Below are 22,764 nucleotides of genomic sequence, written 5' to 3' on the forward strand. Positions count from 1 at the left end.
AATCTACTTTGTTATTGTAAGTATGTAAAAATTGAAAGTGCATGTTGACAGGGATAGAAAATAACATGAACAAATGAAAACATTGACTTTACTACTGATGGAATTATGGAGTTTTGTTTTGGATTTCTGTTATTTTAATATTTTATAATAAAATAATTGCAAAAGGTTTATCCCTCTTAATTCCTTAATGAACTTTTTATCTTTTGGCTAAATGTGTTGCTTAAAAACATGGTGGTACATATCATTAAAAATATTTGCAGATCATGTGTACATAGTGTAAGTTATCTACTTTAAGAATGCATTGGCTCTTCGTATAGAGAGCATTTCGAAGAGACCATTCTAGTGTTGACAGTGATCCTGTATTGTTTTCACAGTGTCCCTCTTGTAACTAGCAGAGGCTTCTGTAAATAATGATAATACCTGGTATTTATAAACATTTTAATTTCCAGTCATTCTAAATATTTTATATGTAGTATGTTTTTTAATCCTCATTAACTCCATAAATAGTAGTTACTATTATTGTCCCATTTTATAAATGAGGAAACCGCAGCACAGAGAGAGCTCAAGGTCATGATATAATAGGCTAAACCAGGATCAAGTACCATTTGAAAAACTGTACTGTTTGATAAACAGTATAGGTTAGAATTCATTATAATAACATGCAGTAATTAAAAAACATACATTAGTTATTAATATATATGATATATAGTAATATGTGTAAATAATAGTATAGGTTCAGAATTCATTATTTGGAATTTTTGGTTGTTAAAATAATATTGAATTAGGGACTTCCCTGGTGGTCCAGTTGTTAAGACTCCGCACTTCCTCTGCAGAGGGCGCTGGCTTCGATCCGTGGTTGGGGAACTAAGATCCTGCGTGCTGCGCGGTGCGGCCTCCCCCCGAAAAAAACCAGGAAGAAACAAAACAAAAAACATTGAATTATATTTAAATCAAATCGATGTAAATTACTTCTCAGGAAGCATCAAATTAACTTTCTGCCTATGGAATATATGAGATAACCTTAAAACATATGCAGTTCACATGTTTATTTTTAAGAAATATATACCAAATATTTTAAAACTATGATTCATTTTAAAGATAAAGCTATGTGCTTCCTTTGAAAATGGAATGATTTTTTATATACTAAAGAGAATATAAATAGATAAATGTACAATTGCCATTTCTCTGGATATTTAGAAGATATTTTTGAGTTCTGTATTAGGAGACCAACTTTTAAAGAAGACTAACTACTACTACTTTTTAAAAAAGACTGACATTTCCCTTAAATATTCTGATTATTTTACTATGAGTTAACAGTATGTAATTATTTTAGCAAAAGAAAGAAAAAGAAAGCATTTTAACATAGTATTGGGCTCTGCCATACAAAGTTGCTAATATTTGACGTACAGAAATGCCTTTTCATATGGCTCAACCCAATAGTAAGAGCATGGGCTTTTCAAAGTCTGGTTATGTTCATCCTCTGGTATTTAACAATAATATACCCACACTCCCTTTCTTATGCTTAGGGAATACTTATAATGTTATTTTAATTTCATTCTTATCGTTCTGGCCTCCCAGAATCTTGAGTTAGCTGCCTTCCTGCCTTTGACCAAAGACAGTACCTGAACAAACCTTTTTTGTCCAACATATAGGCTACCCACTAATCTTTGAGGTCAAAGATCATATGTGTTCATCTTTCTTTACATTTCCCAAAATGTCTTACAGATTTATATATATACACTCACATGCATACTACACATTTATAGGAAAATTAAAAAACTTTGTTTCACAATTCCATATCAATATAGAATATAAAATATAGATTGGTACAATAAACCCCATGTTCTTAATACCCAGTTTTGACAACTAAACAGTTATTAACATTTTGCCATTCCTGTCTCATCCAACTTCTTCCTTCATTTCTCTTTTCCTTTCTTTCTTTGATTAAATAACTTCAAAGAAATCTTAGGTATCACATCATTTAATCTATAAATACTTCTGTATGTATTTCTAACAGATAATTAAAAAGAAATACAACCACAATACTATCATACCTAACAAAATTAAGAGTTTCTTAATCCAGTTCAGATTTCTCTGATTCTTTAAATGTCTTTTTACAATTGGTTTGTTTAAGTCGCTATCCAAATGAGATTTACCATTTCATTTGGTTTATATGTCTCTTAAGTTTCTGTTAACTTTAACCATCCCCCCATCCCCTGTCCCCTATAGCCCCTGCACTTTTTCTCATGCTATTTATTTGTTTAAAAAAACTAGCTTATTTGTCCAGGAGAATTTACCGCATTCTGGTTTTGGCTGATCGAATTCTCGTGGTGTTTAACGCGTTCAATTACCCTTCATATTTTCCACAAAATAGTTAGATATAGAGCAGTGGTTCTCTATTTTGGCTGAAACATTAGAATTACGTGGCGAGCTCTTAAATATCCTGATTCCTAGGTCAATTAAATCAGAATTCATAGGGTGGATTCTAGGCATCAGTATTTTAAAAAATTTCCCAAGTGATTTCAGTCTGCAGCCAAGGTTGAGAACTTGAATTGGTAGAGCTTTATGAGATTTAGGTTCAGTTTCTTTGGAAAGAAAAATTCATAAATAGAGTGATTGTATAATTTATTTCCCATCAGACAATTTTAAGAATGAAAGGGTGTGCTATTTAATAATTACAGTGGGACAATAGCCATGAACTGGGACTGTCCTGTACTAATTAGGACGTATAGTCACTCTATTAGGTGATGCTGCAAATTCTTAATTGCATCATTCTAGGAGGCAACTAAACAGTTATCCATATTTTGCCATTCCTGTTTCATCTAACTTCTTCCTTCCTTTCTTTTTCTTTCTTTCTTTCCTTTCTTTCCTTTCTTTCCTTGCTCCCTCCCTCCCTTCTTTCCTTCCTTTCTATGAAATAACTTCAAAGAAGTCTCAGGTATCACATCATTTAATCTATAAGTACTTCTGTATGTATTTCTAACATAAAAATTAAAGAAAAATACAACCACAGTACTGTTATACCTAACAAAATTAAGAGTTCCTTAATCCAGTTCAGATTTCTTTGATCCTTTAAATGTCTTTTTACAATTGGTTTGTTTAAATCACTATCCAAATGAGATTTACCATTTCATTTGTTTTATATGTGTCACACTTAGTGATACTAAAATTGATCAGTTTAGGTTCTGTCAGCAGAATCCAACATAGTTCTTAACTTTTCACCTAATGGATTTATCAGCCATTGATGATTGTTGCCTACATCCACTATTTCATTAGAAGAGTGATTTTCTATCATCTCTCCTATATTTATTCACTGAAATTCTTTCATAAAGAGTTCCTTTATCAATTATTTGGTTACCCTGTCAAATCATTTATACAGGAGAAGCAGAATAAATCCTTATTTTTTCCCCTTTGTATACCAGTCTTCAGAAGAATGAATTGATACCTTAGCAAATCCCAAAGTTGAGGTTTGGGAGGGGATACCACTGTGAACTCATGAATTTTAATATAGTTTATATATTTAAATTTATTGTGGTTAGTATTCTTTTTTTTTTTTTTTTTTTACGGTACGCGGGCCTCTCACTGTTGTGGCCTCTCCCATTGCGGAGCACAGGCTCCAGACACGCAGCCTCAGCGGCCATGGCTCACGGGCCCAGCCACTCTGCGGCATGTGGGATCCTCCCGGACCGGGGCACGAACCCGTATCCCCAGCATTGGCAGGCAGACTCTCAACTGCTGCGCCACCAGGGAAGCCCCCTAGTATTCTTTTTGATGTTTAAATTTGTCAAATTTTTGATCAGTGGGTGTCTGTATTAGTTTCCGAAGGCTGCCATAACAAATTACTACCAACTTGGCTTAAAACAACAGAAATTTGTTATCTCACAGTTCTGGAGGCTGACTGTCTGAAAATAAGGTGTTGGCAAGGTAGTGTTCTCTCTGAAGGCTGTAGGAAAGAATCCTTCCTTGCCTCTTCCAGCTTCTTGTGGATTGATTTGTGTTCCTTGATTTGTGGCAGTATAACTCCAGTTTCTGCCTCCATCTTCACACTGCCGCCTTCTCTCTATGTCTTTCAGTGTCTTCTAAGGATACTCTTCATTGGATTTAGGGTCCATCCTAATTCAGGATGCTCTCATCTCAAGATCCTTGCCTTAATTACATCTGCAAAACCCATTCTGCACACATTCTGAGGTTCTGTGTGGACATGTCTTTTAGGGGCCACAATTCAACCCACTACAGTCCTCCCTTTTGTCCCCAAACTTCATGTCTATTCTGTATGCAAAGTACATTCACCTCATCTCAACACCCTGAAAGTCTCAACTCATTACAACGTGAATTTTTAAGCCCAACTCATCTAATATCATCAGCTCAAAAAGTCCCAAATCTCAGTATCTCAACCATCTAAATTAGGTATAGGTGTGACTCTGGGTATGATCCATCTGGAATAAAATTTCTCTTTATTTGTGGACCTGTGAAACCAGAAAACAAATTTTCTACTTCCAAAATACAATTGTGGGACAAGCATAGCATGGACATTTCTTTTCTAAAAGGAAGAAAATGGAAGGAATAAAGGGATCACTAGTCCTAATCAAGTTCAGAACCCACAAGGACAAGAGAATAATTCTCAAGACCTGAGAATAATTCTCTGTGACTTGATCTTCTGCCCTCTGGGTCCATGAAGGCACTGTAGACCCCTGTTTTGGGCCTGCTTCTCTAGCCTCTGCCTTTGTGTCTGTGGCTCTGTCTTTGGAGTCATTTTTCTTTTTCTTGAAGAGTAGCACTTGTTTGCAGCTGAGTAATTTTATTAGCTCTTTCCTGCCCATAGAATTCCAGAAGTCAGTTTTTTTTTCCCCCACTTTGTCTAGTCTCTGTTCCTTTAAGAACAGTCTGGCCGTGTTTTTTCTGGTTTAATAATGCTCAAAAACCTGTGAGTCTCCTCTATATATTAAGGGTATCCACACAGTTAGAAAAGATAGTTCTTCACAGATCTTTCCTGGATAACCCCATCTCTATTCCTGACTTAAGTTGAGATGATTAATTGGATCCATGAGTCACACACAGTATCTTCAGTAAGTGGTTGCCCAGCTACACCCTTCACCCTCTCCCTAGAGCACACTTTTCTTATAATGGATTTCCTAATTTTAGCATCCTTTGCAATCTAGATAGGCTCAAATCATTAAGAGTTGTTTCCTTTTTGCTTAATGGTTCGTTCTTCAGTTTACCTCTTTCCTTTCCCTTTTTCCTATAAGCAGCAAGGAGTATCCAGGCTCACCTCAACACTTTGCTTAGAAATCTCCGAGTTCATTGCATCCAAGTTCTGCCTTCTACCTAACAGTAGAACACAATTCAGCTGAGTTTTCTGCTCCTTTCTAACAAGGATCACCATCTAGTTCTCAGTAACATATTCTTCATTTCCCTCTGAGATCTCACCAGAAGCACCCTTAACATTTTTTTCCAACATTCTGTTCATAGTATATGTATTCTCTAAAGTAATAGTAGCTTTCTCTTTTTTGCTCCTCACTTCTTCCTGAACCTTCATTAGAATTGGTGAATACAGATATATCTATATTTGTACCAACCATCTCTTCAAGGCAATCTAGACTTTTTCTATCATGCTTCTCAAAATTCATCCACCTTCTACCCATTTCCCAATTCTAAAGTTAGTTCCACATTTTTAGGTATTTATTACAGCAGCACGCCACCTGTATATACCAAAATCTGTATTATTTTCCTAGATTTGGCATACCAAATCACCAGAAACTTGGTGGCTTAAAACAGCAGAAATTTATTTTGCACGGTTCTGGAGGCCAGAAGTCCAAAATCAAGGTGTCAGCAGGACCATGCTGTCTCTGAAGACTCGGGAAGAATCCTTTGTCTCTTCCAACCTCTGGTGGACCCAGGTGTTCTTTGATTTTTGTGGCAGCATTCCTCCAGTTTCTGCCTCCACCTTCACATGGCCTCCTCTCTCTGTTTCTTCTTTTCTGTCTAAGGATGATCTTCATTGGATTTAGGGCCCACCCTAATCCAGGGTGATTTCATCTCAAGATCTTTATATTAATTACATCTGCAAAGAAGTTTATTTCAAAAAGATCACATTCTTAGATTCTGGGTGGACATATCTTTTGGGGGCCACAATTCAGCCTACAACAGGGTCTTTAAGGTTAGTACCTGCATCCTTTTTAAAAATTGTTATTATTTTATATTTAAACAATTACCTTAAAAATTTCTCATGTCTTAAAATATACACAACATAAAATTTATCATTTTAATCATTTAAAGTTTATAATTCAGTGGCATTAAGTACATTAACAATGTTGTGCAACTATCACCACTATTTCATCCCAAACAGAAACTTTGTATGTACATTAAGGCATAACTCTCCGTTGCCTTTCCCTCCAGCCCTTGGTGTGTTTTCTGCCTATTCTAATCAGAATTTGCCTATTCTAGGTATTTCATATAAGTGAAATCATAAATATTTGACCATCGGTGTCTTAGTTCACTTAGCATAATGTTTTCAATATTTATCTATGTTGAAGCATGTATCAGAACTTCATTTTTTTAATGGCCTAATAATAGTCCATTGTATGTATGTAACACATTTTGTTTATCTGTTCCTCTGTCGATTGACGCTTGGGTTGTTTCTACCTTTACGTTGCTGTAACCATTGCCATACAAGTATCTGAGTTTCTGCTTTCAGTTGTTTTGAGTATGTACCAAGAAATGGATTTGCTGGGTCATATAGAAATTCTATGTCTATCTTTTTGAGGAATCACCAGACTGCTTTCCACAGAGACTGCACCGATTTCCATTCTTACTAGCAACGCATGGGGGTTCTGATTTCTCTGCATCCTCTCCAACGCTTGTTCTTTTCTTTTGGTAATAGCTATCCTAGTGGGTGTGAAGTGGCATCTCATTGCGGGTTTTTTCCCCCTGTTTTATTGAGATATAACTGACGTACAGGATTGTATAAGTTTAAGGTGTACAGCATAATGATCTGACTTACATACATCATGAAATGATCATCACAATAAATTTAGTGACCATCCATCATCTCGTATAGATACAAACTTAAATAGAAAAAATTTTTTTTCTTGTGATGAGAACTCTTAGAACTTATTCTGTTAACAACTTTCATGTGTAACATACAGCAGTATTAATTATATTTATCATGTTGTATTCATTGTAGTTCTGATTTTTTTTCAAGTATAGTTGATTTACAATGTTCAGGTGTACAGTAGAGTGATTCAGTTATACATGTATATAATCTTTTTCAGATTCTTTTCCATTATAGGTTATTACAAGATATTGAATATAATTCCCTGTGCTCTACAGCAGGTCCTTGTTGTTTATCTATTTTATATATGGTAGTATGTATCTGTTAATCCCAAATTCCTAATTTATCCCTCATTGTGGTTTTTTTGTTTGTTTGTTTTGCCCTAGCGACTTGGGGATTTTAGTTTTCCGACCAGGGATTGAAGCTGGGCCCTTGGCAGTGAGAGCAGAATCTTTTTTTAAAATAAATTTTATTTATTTATTTATTTTTGGTTGTGTTGGGTCTTGGTTGCTGCGCGTGCGTTTTCTCTAGTTGCAACGAGCGGGGGCTGTTTTTTGTTGCGGTCCACGTGCTACTCATTGTGGTGGCTTCTCTTGTTGCAGAGCATGGACTCTAGGTGCGTGGGGTTTAGTAGCTGTGGCTTGTGGGCTCTAGAATTCAGGCTCAGTAGTTGTGGCACACGGGCTTAGTTGCTCCACAGCATATGGGATCCTCCCAGACCAGGGATTGACCCCATATCCCCTGCATTGGCAGGAAGATTCTTAACCACTGTGCCACCAGGGAAGTCCCAAGAGCACGGAGTCTTAACCACTGGACTGCCAGGGAAGTCCCTTGTTTACACTGTTTTGATTACTGTAGCTTTGTAGGAAGTTTGAAATTGGAAAGTGTAAGTCCTCCAACTTTGTTTTTTTTTCAAGATTGTTTTGGCTACTTGGGGTCTTTTAAAATTCCGTATGAAATTTAGGATTTTTTTCTGTTTCTGTGAAAAGTGCCATTTGAATTTTGATAGGGATTGCATTGAATCTGTCAGTCTCTTGGGAAGTATTTTTCATCCCAACACTATTAAATGTCCCAATAAATGGGATGTCTTCCAATTTATTTAGGTCTTCTTTAATTTCTTTCAGCAATGTTTTGTACAAGTCTCGCAGTGTGTAAGTCTTACACCTCCTTGGTTAAATTTTTCGAAGTATCAGTGAGTGTAATACACCACATTGATAGAATGAAGGAAAGAAACACATGATCATGTTTGTTGATATAGGAAAAAAAAGCATTTGAAAAAAAACCAACACCTTTTATAAAAGCACTCAAGAAACTAGGAATAGAAGGGAACTTTCTCAACATGATAAAGGCCATATATGAAAAATCATAGCTAACATCATATTTGATGATGAAAGACTGAAAATTTTTCCCCTCAGAATAGGAATAAGACAAGGATACCCTATTTTGGCATTTCTACTCAATATATAAGAAGTTTTAGCCTGAGCAGTTAGGCAAGAAAGAAATGAAAGACATCCAAATTGGAAAGAAAGAAGTAAAACTGTATTTACAGAGGACATGATCATGTATGTAGAAACCTCTAAAAATCTACCCCCCCACCAAAATCAAACCCTGTGGGAAATTCAAAAAAGTTCAGGGTAAAAAAATCAACACAAAAAAATCAGTTGTATTTCAATACACTAGTAATGAACAATCCTGAAAGGAAATCAAGAAAATGATTTCATTTATATTAGCATCAAGAAGAATAAAATACTTAGGCGCCTGTATCCTTTTGACTTAACTCCAGTCGTCCTTGAAAGAGTCTTCCCTTTTTGGCCAAAAAGATGTTTCTAGGCTCATCCTATACATTACCATTTCAGATTTGGAATTAACTCCAAGAACTTCCTTTCAGTGGGAAATGGTAGTTATAGACTACAGTTTGAACTCAGGCAAGTCTTTTGACTTTGGAGTTTTTTTGAGATGGTATCAGCAGTATATTTCCCATTCACTGCTCAACCACATCTGCTTTTCCTTCTGTTTCACCACTGAAATTCTCTTATTTTTAAAAAAATTTTTATTGGAGTATATGGTTGCTTTACAATGTTGTGTTAGTTTCTACTGTACAGCAGAGTGAATCAGCTATATGTATACATATATCCCCTCTTTTTTGGATATCCTTCCCATTTAGGTCACCGCAGAGCATTTAGTAGAGTTCCCTGTGCTATACAGTAGATTCTCATTAGTTATCCATTTTATACATAGTATCAGTAGTATATATATGTCAATCCAATCTCCCAATTCATCCCACCCCTCGGAAATTCTCTTTAAGATCACTGAAATGATCTAATAATCACCAAATCTAATTGATGCTTTTTCAGAACTTTCCTTTTTTTTTAAAAAAAATATTTTTTTATCTTATTTTTGGTTGCGTTGGGTCTTTGTTGCTGCGCGTGGGCTTTCTCTAGTTGTGGTGAGCGGGGGCTACTCTTCCTTGTGGTGCGTGGGCTTCTCATCGCAGTGGCTTCTCTCCTTCTGGAGCATGGACTCTAGGCAGGCAAGCTTCAGTAGTTGTGGTGGGCGGGCTCAGTAGTTGTGGTGCATGGGCTTAGTTGCTCCGCGGCATGTGGCATCTTCCCGGACTAGGGTTTGAACCCTTGTCTCCTGCATTAGCAGGCGGATTCTTAACCACTGCGCCACCAGGGAAGCCCCTCCTTTTTTGATCTTTGTTAGACATCTGACCCTATTGCCCACTCCTTCCTTGAAACTTCTTTATTTATAAGAAGGCATTCGCATGGTTCTTCTCTTGAATTGCTGCTTTTCAGTCATTTTGACTCTTTGTTTGCCCAGTAGGACTTGTTCCCTCAGCCTGCATTTTTCTTGGGTAATCCCTTCTACAGTGATTTTAACCACTACCCATTAAATACATTATGTGATTTCCTTTCTTCTTTGCTCCCCTGTTGTCTCTAAAACTCAGAATCAGTGTTTCCAAATGTGAGCTTTGACTTGTATTTTGATGTCTTACAAATATTGCTAAGTCATTATGCCTAAAATGGAAGAACTCTCTGTATCCTTGACAAGTACTTACTCTCCCAAATAGTGCTTTGTTCCTTCTTAACCTGTTTTTCTTCCTGTGTTATCTCACCCAAGTTAGAAACTCTGAGTTATCTTGCTTCTTCCCTTTCTCTTATTAATCCAGTTTTTGTTTTTGTTTATTTATTTATGGCTGTGTCGCATCTTCATTGCTGCGCTCGAGCTTTCTCTAGTTGTGGTGAGCGGGGCTACTCTTTGTTGGGGTGCGCGGGCATCTCATTGTGGTGGCTTCTCTTGTTGTGGAGCACGGGCTCTAGGCGTGCGGGCTTCAGTAGTTGTGGCTCGCGGGTTTTAGAGCGCAGGCTCAGTAGCTGTGGCGCTCAGGCTTAGTTGCTCTGCAGCATGTGGGATCTTCTTGGACCAGGGCTCAAACCCGTATCCCTTGCATGGGCAGGCGGATTCTTAATCACTGCACCACCGGGGAAGTCCATTAATCCAGTTTTAATTGGTAAGTCTTGTTGAGATTATCTGATATGATTTTAATTAAATTAATTAATAAAAATTAAATTTATTTTTTAAAATTTATTTTGGCTGCTTCGGGTCTTAGTTGCGGCACGTGGGATCTTTTGTTGTGGCGTGCGGGCTTAGTTGCCCTGCAGCATGTGGGATCTTAGTTCCCCGAGCAGGGATCAAACCCGCGTTCCCTGCATTGGAAGGCGAATTCTTATCCACTGGACCACCAGGGAAGTCCCATGATTTTTTTTTTTTAAATAAATTTATTTATTTTTTGGCTGTGTTGGGTCTCTGTTGCTGTGCGGGGGCTTTCTCTAGTTGCGGCGAGCGGGATCTACTCTTTGTTGTGGTGCGCAGGCTTCTCACTGTGGTGGCTTCTCTTGTTGCAGAGCATGGGCTCTAGGCACGCAGGCTTCAGTAGTTGTGGCATACAGCTTCAGTAGTTGTGGCGCACGGGCTTAGTTGCTCCGTGGCACGTGGGATCTTCCTGGACCAGGCATCGAACCCGTGTCCCCTGCATTGGCAGGTGGATTCTAAACCACTGTGCCACCAGGGAAGTCCCAACTCTCATTTTTTTATAAGGTGAATGATCCAGAAATACTAAGTTTTCAATCTTGTTGAAAGTCTTGGAAGTCCCAAGTCCCATGATTTTTAAAACTTTATTTCTCCTGCCACCACCCTAGTTCTGGTACTTGTTTTACGTGCTTTGTCTTTTTACTTTCCTTGCCTTCACGACTCGTTTTCCCTTTCCGTTCTCTACTGTTTCCTCTACCCCATTCATTTTATACGTTGGAGACTGATTTATCTTCAGAAATGAAAATCTGTTCATCTGTAAGGTAACACATTGGCTCCCCCACTACTATTCTAATTCTCCAAGATAGGTCCTCTTTGGATTCTCTCCCTGTGGCAAGCGGCAGGTTGCCTCACAGCTCTTACTCTCATCCTAGTTTACTTTTCCTTCATGGGAGAGTTTCCTTTTGGTTATCTCTGCTACTATCATGTTAGCTTTGGTAGGGGTTCTGCTTGGGCTCTGCAGCCCAAATGTGGAGACAGGATCTTTGCTTAATTCCACCCATCACAGCTGAGATCAGGATCAGGCTATGACTTTTACACAAGGCTATTAAAAGTTTAGCATAGTAGGAGGGAATTAGAAAACAAATACAACTGGCTCTTATATATGGCTGATCTAGGAGAAATGGGCAACATTTATCTACTAAGCCTTCAGCTTGTCTAGTGAGCAGAGGATATCTTTTCTTTGGAACTTGGAAGCAGTTTGACATCTGGGGGAAAGAACTCATTCCCCCGTCCTTCTAAGGAGCTAACATCCTGAACTATAATTTCTTGTTTTTTGGCTGACTAACATTAAGAATAGCAGTGCACTTCAGGAGATTCAGTCTCCTTTCTTCGGAGATGTAGTGTCATATTAGTCTTTGGCTCCAGTGGAGCAAATAGATCAACATTAGTGTAAGAGAGATTGGTTCATTCAACAAATACTTAAGACACATTTCACACATGGTTTTAGGTGCTAGAGAAATAATAATGAACAAAAGAAAAAGAAAGTCAAGGTTTGTGCTAATGGGGGGGCAAGATAGAAAATAAACAAGAAATTGATAAAGTAATTTCAGGTAGTGAAGAACATAAGAGAGCACAGGATAATATGATAGTTAGTGATTGGGGTGGGAAGAAACAATGTTAGATATTTCTCTGAGAAGCAGTTTGTGGTATTAAATATGAGCTCTTAAAAAGATTCCTTTGACTCCTGTGTGCAGGATGAACTTCAGGGAGCAAGGTGGGCAACAGGGTCAGTTAGGAGGCTCTTTGGCTGTAATGCTTGTGTGAAGGTAACCATTGTTTGGGGTAGGTGGAGATGGTGAGAATTGGTTGTGATACATTTTAGAGATGGAGTCAATAGGACTTGTTGATGGATGAATGTAGAAAAATAAAGAAGACTGCTGACCCCTAGGTTTTCACCTTGTTAAACTAGATAGTTGGTGGCACTATAAACTGAGGTGGGAAAACTGGAAAAGAATATACGTAGTAATGGGGATGAAGGAGGAAACTATTATTTCTTTATATAACAACTTCATTATAAAGTGTAGGTTAGAGTTTCTCAGTCTCAATACCATTGGCGTTTTGGACCACGTAATTGTTTGGGGCAGGGCGAATTGTTCTGTGCATTGTGGATGTTTAGCAGCATACCTGCTCTCTATCAACTACATGCCAGTAGCCCTCATTCCCCATTTGTGAGAACTAAAAATACCTCCAGGCACGGCGAGATGTCTCCTGAGGGGCAAAATTGCCCCTGGTCGAGTACCAGTTCTCTAGATATTTTTACCATATATCCTAAAGACCTGTCCAAATTGTTCCAACTACTTCTCATTCCATTCTCTAATAGAAATTCTGATAATACAGCCACATTGATTGACAGGCCATTTTTTCTTAACCTTCGTGCCTTTTTAAAAATCATAATATTTCATTCAGGCATAGCTACTACTTACATAATTTTGTTTCCTGAATTTTTTTAACCTAAATTTTTGTCCTAAGCACTGCTTCTGTTATTAAAAATATACTTAACATAATTTTAATGACATTGTAATATTCTTTCCTACAGATAAACCATAATATAGGAATATTCTCCAGTTCTTAGGTTGTTTAAAATTATTTCCTATCAAAAATGAGGCTAAACTAGGGGAAAATGCTGGGACAAGGGAGTGATAGACAAAGGGTTTGAGATTTCTTTCTGGGGTAATGAAAATATTCTAAAATTGATTGTGGTCGTGGTTGTATAACTCTGAAGATACTAACACTGATTGAATTGTGCACTTTAGTGTTTTTTTTTTTTTTTGCGGTACGCGGGCCTCTCACTGCTGTGGCCTCTCCCGTTGCGGAGCACAGGCTCCGGACACGCAGGCTCAGCGGCCATGGCTCCCGGGCCCAGCCGCTCCGAGGCATGTGTAATCTTCCCGGACCAGGGCGTGAACCCGCGTCCCCTGCATTAGCAGGCGGACTCTCAAGCACTGCGCCACCAGGGAAGCCCTGAATTGTGCACTTTAAATGGGTGAATTATATGGCATGTGAATTATATCTCATTGAAGTTGTTACTGAAAAAGGCTAAAGCAAACAGTATTATGTGTAATTTTTGTCTGTAACTGTAGAAGTGAAATTACTGATTCAAGGCATGTGAAAAATATATTTAAGGTTTATTGAGGTAAAATTTATATAGAGTAAAATTTACCTTTCTTATTGTATAATTCAGTAAGTTTTCACAAATACATATATTTCAGTAGCTACCAACATAGTCAAGATGTAGAACAGTTCCATCAACCCCCAAATTCCTTCATGTCCCTTTACAGCCAGCCTGTCCCTTACCTCTAGCCCCGATCTGTTTTCTTTTCTGTAATTTTGTGTTTTCAGAAAGTTGTATAAATGACATAATACAGTATGCAGCCGTATGAGTTTTGCTTCTTTCACTTAGCATAATGTATTTGAGATTCATCCATATTGTTGCATGCATCAGCAGTTGCTTTTTATTGGTGACTAACATTCTATTTTATGGATGTAGCACAATTTGTTTATCCACTTGCCAGTTGAAAGACAATTGTATTTATAGTTTTTGGTATTTATGAATAAAGTCATAATATTTGCCTATAGGTTTTTAAAAAATACTATATTAAGAATGTACTTAATACAGTAAGAACATACCTTTAACAATTTGCTGTTTCAAAAAATTTAAAGCAAAGTATACAAATGGGAAAAAAAACCTCTTCATAAGTTTATTATGTTGGGTATAATTTGTTTTTTTTTTTTGGCCGCTCTGCGCGCAGCATGTGGAATCTTAGTTCCCCAACCAGACGTTGAACCTGTGCCCTCTACAGTGGAAGCCCGGAGTCTTAACCACTGGACTGCCAGGGAAGTCCCTGGGTATAATTTCTTTATATTTGTTTAAACTTAACCCTTTCCACAATGAATTTGGGGCAGTTCATAAAAATATATATGAAAAAAAGATTAAAAGAAGTAAGGACAGGGGAGGTGGGAGGAATTGGGAGGTTAGGATTGACACATATACACTATTGATACTATGTATAAAATAGACAACTAATGAGAACATACTGTATAGCACAGGGAACTCTGTGTAATACACTGTGGTGACCTACATGAGGAGGAAATCCAAAAAAGAGGGGATCTGTGTATATGTATAGCTGATTTATTTTTCTGTACAGTAGAAACTAACACAACATTGTAAAGCAACTATACTCCAATAAGAATTAATTAAAAAAAAAGTAGAAACAGACTTAAAAAAGGACTGCAGTAGGAAAATACAGATAATTCTAATGTTGTGATTGATCAGAGAATACGATTATGTAAGTGTGTGCCATTATTAAACGGAGCAAACATTACTGGATCCACTTAAAAAAACCAGTATTTTCTAGCAGTGATTCTAAAAGTAATTTCAGATGTGAATCTTCAGTAGGAGACACTGAGATATAAGGAACAATAACATTTCCTTTTTAACAGAAAACAACTGAATTTCTTGCTTATAGGTTTTTGTATACACATACGTTTTCATTTTAGGTAAATAATTAGGTGTGGGACTGCTAGGTCATATAATGTTTCCTTACATTGCATTTTGAGAGTTATTTATGTATTTTGGATACAAATCCTTTATTAGATATGTGTTTTGCAAATATTTTTTCCTAGTCTATGGCTCAATTTCATTTTTTTTAAAGTGTTTTTCAAAGAGCAGAAATTGAGATTGATAAATGTACTCACAGACACAAATTTAATTTTGTGGGAATCAGCACATAGATCACATCAAAGGACCCAGGAGAAAACATATCATGGTGTATTTCTTTTTCCTATTTTTTTCCAAAACAAGTAAATTTTTATTGAAGTATAGTTGATTTACAGTGTTGTGTTAGTTTCAGGTGTACAGCAAAGGGATTCAGTTATACGTATATTTACCTATTTTTTTCAGATTCTTTTCCATTGTAGGTTATTACAAGATATTGAATGTAGTTCCCCTGTGCCATACAGTAAGTCCTTGTTGTTTATTTTATACAGAGCAGTGTGTATCTGTTATTCCCAAATTCCTAATTTATCCCTCCTCCCTCTTGCCTTTTGGTAACTGTAAGCTTGTTTTCTATGTCTGTGAGTCTATTTCTGTTTTGTAAATAAGTTCATTTGTATCATTTTTTTAGATTCCACCTATAAGTGATATATTTGTTTTCTTTTCCAACTTGCTTCACTTAGTATGATAAATTCCATCCCTGTTGCTGCAAATGGCATTATTTCATTCTTTTTTATGGCTGAGTAATATTCCTTTGTGTGTGTATGTGTATATATATATACATATGTATATATATTCTATATATTCTATATATATAATCTTCTTATGCATTCATCTGTTGATGGACATTTAGGTTGTTTCCGTGTCTTCGCTATTGTATATAGTGCCACTGTGAACATTGCGGTGCATGAATCTTTTTGAGTTAGAGTTCATCTTTTCCGGATATATGCCCAGGAGTGGGATTGCTGGATCATATGGCGACACTATTTTTAGTTTTTTAAGGAATCTCCGTACTGTTCTCTATAGTGGCTACACCAGTTTATATTCCCACGAGCAGTGTAGCAGGGTTCCCTTTTCTTCACACCGTCTCTAGCAGTTATCATTTGTATGCTTATTGATGATGGCTGTTCTGACTGGTGTGAGGTGATATCTCATTGTAGTTTAGATTTGCATTTTCCTTAGCGATGTGGAGCATCTTTTCATGTGCCTGTTGGCCATCTGTATGTCTTCTTTGAAGAAATGTCTATTTAGGTTTTTTGCCCATTTTTTTTTTGTTTTGTTTTTTATTTGGCTGCATTGGATCTTAGTTGCAGCATGCGGGATCTTAGTTGCAGCATGCGGGATCTTTCGTTGTGGCGCGCGGGCTTCTCTCTAGTTGTGGGGCGTGGACTCCAGAGTGTGCAGGCTCAGTAGTTGTGGCATGTAGGCTTAGTTACCCCATGGTATGTGGGATCTTAATTCCCTGAGCCAGGGATTCAATCCACGTCCCCTGCATTGGAAGGTGGGTTCTTAACCACTGGACCACCTGGGAAGTCACTGCCCATTTTTCAATTTTTTTGTTTGTTTGTTTGTTTTTTTGGTATTGAGCAGTCTGAGCTGTTTGTAAATTTTGGAAATTAATCCCTTGTCAGTTGCATCATTTGCAAATATTTTCACCCATTCCATAGGTTTTCTTTTCATTTTGTTTATGGTTTCCTTTGCTCTGCAAAAGCTTTTAAGTTTAATTAGGTTCCATTTATTTATTTTCGTTTTTGTTTCCATTACTCTAGGAGATGGTTCCAAAAAAATTATTGCTGCAATTTATGTCAGAAGAGTGTTCTGCCTATGCTTTTCTCTAGGAGTTTAGTATCTGGTCTTACACTTAGGTCTTCAATCCATTTTGAGTTTATTTTTGTGTATGGTGTCAGAGAATGTTCTAATTTCATTGTTTTACATGTAGCTGTCCAGTTTTCCCAGTGCCACTTACTGAAGAGACAGTCTTTTTCCACTGTACATTCTTATTTCCTTTGTCTTAGATTAATTGACCATAAGTACATGGGTATATTTCTGGGCTCTTTATCCTGTTCCATTAATCTGTGTGTCTTTTTTTAAAATCTGTTTGATTGCTGTAGCTTTGTAGTATAGTCTAAAGTCAGGGAGCATGACTCTTTCAGCTCCCTTTTTCCTTCTCAAGGTTGTTTTGGCTCTTTGGGGTCTTTTGTGTTTCCATACGAATTTTAAAATTATTTGTTGTAGTTCTGTGAAAAATACCATTGGTAGTTTGATAGGGGTTGCACTGAATCTGTAGATTGCCTTGGGTAGTATGGTCATTTTAACAATATTGATCATTTCTAATGAAGAACACAATATATCTTTTTTCTTTTTTAAAATAACAACTATTTATTTATTTATCTATGTTGACTGCACTGGGTCTTTGTTGCCGCGTGTGGGCTTTCTGTAGTTGCGGTGAATGGGGGCTCTTCGTTGTCGTGTGCGCCCTTCTCATTGCAGTGGCTTTTCTTGTTGCAGAGCATGGGCTCTAGGCGCTTGGGCTTCAGTAGTTGTGGCATGCAGGCTCAGTAGTTGTAGCTCACGGGCTCTAGAGCACAGGCTCAGTAGTTGTGGCGCACGGGCTTAGTTCCTCCGAGGCATGTGGGATCTTCCCAGACCAGGGATCAAACCCATGTGCCCTGCATTGGCAGGCGGATTCTTAACCACTGTGCCACCAGGGAAGTCCCCATTCAGTTTCTGTCTATCCTAGACCTTTTGAAATAGAATTGAGGGAGAAAGTGGAAGATTGCAGAGTAGGAACCACTGGCAGTAGAATTTGGCTCTGGTCCTTACCAGTAACATGGTTTGTGTTTCCTTATGGGTAAAATGGAAATAAAGACACTCTTGAGTCTTAGTAGTTTTCAGTAGGTTAGTGCACATGAAATACACTAGGTGGTGATTTCTAAAAGCAAAGGGGAAAGAGTAAGAACCAAGGGTAATGTCATGGAAGCCTTAGAAGTCATCATTGCCAGGAAGTGGGAGTGAACATTACTCCTTTCTTTTCTTACGTTCCATTCTATGTGACACTTGAATTATTTTAGAAGGAAATGTTTGCTCCAATTATTCTTTTTATTCAACCCCTTTTTTCTCCTAAAATTGACTGATGTTTTTGGAAGTTCTCAAATTCCAATATATCATAGTAACTTCTTTGCTTTTTTTATATGATCTTCATATGAGTTTTCATGAATTTATGTCAAAGTTGAAATGCTTCTCTAAAGATAGTTATAGAAAATACGCATGTTTACTGACCTTCAGGTTTCCTTCATGTTTGATGCCTTATATATGTATTAGAGAAGTGAGTACTTTTTTTACTGTAATTTTTATATATGGAAAATAATTTCATTTTAATTGGAAGAGTATTTGACCATAATGAAAAGGAAAAAAGGGTCCTGTGTCTATTAACAAAAGAAGATTTGCTGTATTCATTTCGTTGCCATTTGTTGGAAGGAAAGAATACAGAAAGACCCCCAAATAATTATTTTTAGGGTTGTTGTAAGAAGTTTTATTTGGAAAAAAGCTGCTTGTTTAGTGTGAGGAATACAACTGTGTTTAAGAGGTTTCTACTTGATTACTACTTTTTTCACCTTTGTTATGAAAATTTTCAAATATAAATATAAACGGATCGTTCAACTAATGCTCATGTATTCATTATTCATCTTTTTTAAGAGTCATCAATTTTCTGCCTCTTGTTTCTTCGATTCCTCCCACATTTCTTTGCCTATAAAATTTTAAAGCAAATCCTGGATATATTTCTTTTCACCTATGAATACGTAATGTATGTATCTCTAAGAGATGAATCTTTTTTTTTTTTACAAATCATAATTCTAAATAACATTATCACACTTAATAAAATCAGCAGTAATTCCTTAATATCACCTAATACTCTGTTCAATTGTTGAAACTGTTTATTTCAAAAAGTTAGGAGCTTAAATGAGATTCGTGTGTTTCTAAAACAAGGTCTTTGGGTTGCTGTGTCTCTTCAGCCTCTTTTCATCAATAAATCTCCCCCATTTAAAAAAAAGTGCCATTTATTTTTAGAAGACACTTTGATTTGTTTTGTAGCGTTTCCTACATTCTGGGTTTTGCTGGTTATATCCTGGTGTCATTGAACATGTTCCTCCATCCTTTATGTTCCCTGTAAGCTGTTAGAAGTATGATTAGATTCAGGTTCAAAATTTTTTTTTTTTCCATAGAGTTCTTCTTAGGTGGTGTTGTATTCTTCCTACGACACCCCTACTGGAAACACGTCACTTTTAGTGATGTTTATCCTAGTTCAGGTGATGTCAGCCTAATCCATATATTAAGAAATTCCCCTTCAGTTTTGACCTAATGGTTTTTATTTTTTAAATTTTATTTTTGGCTGCCTTGGGTCTTAGTTGCGGTACGCAGGGTCTTCATTGCAGAATGGGGGATCTTTTGTGGCACGCAGGCTCTTTGTTGCGGTGTGCAGGCTTCTCTCTAGTTGTGGTGCACGGCTCCAGAGTGCGTGGGCTCAGTAGTTGTGGCATGAGGGCTTAGTTGCCTCACGGCATGTAGGTTCTTAGTTCCCCGAGCAGGGATCAAACCCCCGTCTCCTGCATTGGAAGGTGGATCTTTTTTTTAATTTTTAAAGAAACACTTTTAAATTTTCTCTCTTTTTAAAAAAATAAATTTATTTATTTTTGGCTGCACTGGGTCTTCGTTGCTGCGCGCGGGCTTTCTCTAGGTGAGGCAAGCAGGAGCTACTCTTCGTTGTGGTGTGCGGGTTTCTCATTACAGTGGCTTCTCTTGTTGCGGAGCATAGGCTCTAGGCATGCAGGTTTCAGTAGTTGTGGTACATGGGCTCAGTAGTTGTGGCTCACGAGCTCTAGAGCGCAGGTTCAGTAGTTATGGTGCATGGGCTTAGTTGTTCTGCAGCATGTGGGATCTTCCCGGACCAGGGCTTGAACCCGTGTCCCCTGCATTGGCAGGTGGATTCTTAACCACTGCTGCACCAGGGAAGTCCCTGGAAGGCGATTCTTAACCATTGGCCCACCAGGGAAGTCCTTGACCTAATAGTTTTATTGTTCATTGATTAGTTCTTGATTCACTATTTCATTAGGGGTTATAAAATGATGGTTTCCTAATTCTTTTATTTTTCCGGTATCTGTTAGCTGTGATTATTTTATAGAGAAAAACTTGTCAGTTAGCTCCCTGGTTTCCTTATTACCTTGAAATATTGTTAATACAGAAAAGACAAGATAAATACTTTATTCTTGTATTTATCGTTCTTAAGAATGAGTTGATGCCTCCACAAAAGACTGCTGAAGGTTGTTTTTTCAGGGTGGGGGGATGAGGGAGCTATCCTGTTCAGTCATTAAGAATGGATTTTTGTATTATTTATTGCATTGTATGTCAGTCTGTTGAACGTCTTTGGTCAGTAAAAGCCTACTCAATTAGCTCTTTAGTCGTTTTGTCATGACTTCAGTAGTCTTTGGTATTATACTTGCTTTCTGGTGCAAGATGAAGCAGCCTCATCTGTATATTCTCTGCTGTAGATCTGAAATCAACCATTATTCCCAGGAGACCTGGTTCCTTTTGTTCAGAAATGGTATTTAGAGACTGTAACACTTGATAACACTTTTTTTTTTTGGCTGCGCCACACAGCTTGCGAATTCTTAGTTCCCTGGCCAGGGATTCTAGAGCCTGGGCTCTAGAGCATAGGCTCAGTAGTTGTGGTGCATGGGCTTAGTTGCTCCACGGCATCTGGGATCTTCCCGGACCAGGACTCAAACCCGTGTTCCCTGCATTGGCAGGCGGATTCCTAACCACTGCACCACCGGGAAAGTCCCCTCATTGTAGTTTTCATTTGCGTTTCCCAAATAATAGAGACATTGATCATCTTTTTTATGCTTATTGGCCATTTATATATCTTCTTGGGAGAAATGTGTGTTCAAGTCCCTTGCCCCCTCCCTTTTTAATCAAATTTTACTTTTTGGTGGTGCCACACATTATGCGGGATCTTAGTTCCCCAACCAGGGATTGAACCCATGGCTCCTGCAGTGGAAGCGCGGAGTCTTAACCACTCGACTTCCAGGGAAGTCCCCTTTGCCCCTTATTGAATTGGGGTGGTTGTTTTTTTGTTGGGTTTTAGGAGTTTTCTATGTATTCTCGATGTTAATCCCTTACCAGAAGATTTGTAAATACAGTTGACCCTTGAGCAACATGGGGGTTGGGGCATCAACCCTCCATGCAGTTGAACATCCATATGTAATTCATAGTTGTTTCTCTGTATCTGTGGTTTCTCCATATACATGTAGTACTGTAGTATGTACTGTTGAAAAAATTCATGTGTAAGTGGACCCATACAGATCAAATCTGTGTTGTTCAAGGGTCAGCTGTATTTTAACCCATTCTGTGAGTTGTCATTTTTTTTTTTTTAAGATGTTGGGAGTAGGAGTTTGTTGATTTATTTTATTTATTTTTGCTGTGTTGGGTCTTTGTTTCTGTGCAAGGGCTTTCTCTAGTTGTGGCAAGCAGGGGCCAGTCTTCATCGCAGTGCGCGGGCCTCTCACTGTCACGGCCTCTCTTGTTGCAGAGCACAGGCTCCAGACGCGCAGGCTCAGTAGTTGTGGCTCACGGGCCCAGTAGCTCCGCGGCATGTGGGATCCTCCCAGACCAGGGCTCGAACCCATGTCTCCTGCATTAGCAGGCAGATTCTCAACCACTGCACCACCAGGGAAGCCCTGTGACTTGTCTTTTTACTCTGTTGATACTGTCTTTTGATGCACAAAATTTTAAAACTCTCATGAAGTCTAATTTGTTTATTCTTCTGTTGCCTGTGCATTTGTTGTCATATCCAAGAAGTCATTGTCAAACGCAGTGTCATGAAGTTTTTGCCGTATGTTTTCTTCTAATAATTTTATGTTTTAGGTCTTACTTTTAGGTTTTTGATCTCTTTGAGGTAACTTCTACATGTGGTGTGAGATAAGGGTCCAACTTAAGGGTCCAACTTCATTCCTTTGCATGTGGAGATCCAATTTTCCAATCATTTGTTGAAAAGATTGTCCTTTCCCCATTGAATGATATTGGCACAGCCTTGTCGAAATTATTTGACCACATACGTGAGGGTTTTTTCTGAGCTCCCTGTTTGATCGGTCTGTATGTCTTTCTTTATGCCAGTACCACACTGTTTTGATTACTGTAGCTTTGTAGTACGTTTAAAATCAGAAAGTGTGAGTCCTCCAGCCTTGTCCTTTCTTTCAGGACTGTTCTGGTTATTTGGGGTCCCTTGAGATTCCATATGAATTTTGGGATGGCTTATTCTAGTTCTGCAAAAAAAAGTCACTGGGATTTTGATAGGGATTGCACTGAATCTGATTGCTTTGGGTAGTATTGATATTTTAACAATTTTAAGTTTTCTAGCCCATGAACACACTGTGTATTTCCATTTATTTGTCTTATTTACTTTCTTTCAGAAATGTTTTATAGTTTTCATTGTATGATTTTTTCAATTCCTTGGTTAAATGAATTTCTGGGTATGGTTTTCTTTCTGATGCTCTTGTTAATAGAATCATTTTTGTAATTTCCTTTTCAAGTTATTCATTATTAGTGTATAGAAATGCAACTGAGTACTGAT

At 37.6% G+C, this 22,764-nt stretch overlaps 1 protein-coding gene across 10 annotated transcripts in view; it reads left to right on the forward strand.

Annotated features, from left to right (window-relative positions):
- The window catches only part of ZMYM4 (zinc finger MYM-type containing 4), a 175,188-nt gene that overhangs the window by 4,353 nt on the left and 148,071 nt on the right, over window positions 1-22,764 (forward strand). Inside the window, exon 2 of one of the 10 annotated variants that reach the window (XM_067725443.1) lies at window positions 14,395-14,491. The exons of the other annotated variants lie outside the window; for them this stretch is intronic. The gene's annotated coding sequence lies outside the window, so the exon portion shown is untranslated. The remainder of the gene's footprint in view (window positions 1-14,394; window positions 14,492-22,764) is intronic. 10 annotated transcript variants of the gene reach the window in all.

This window comes from Pseudorca crassidens, chromosome 2 (assembly GCF_039906515.1).
Source record: "Pseudorca crassidens isolate mPseCra1 chromosome 2, mPseCra1.hap1, whole genome shotgun sequence".
NCBI classification, from domain to species: Eukaryota; Metazoa; Chordata; class Mammalia; order Artiodactyla; family Delphinidae; genus Pseudorca; species Pseudorca crassidens.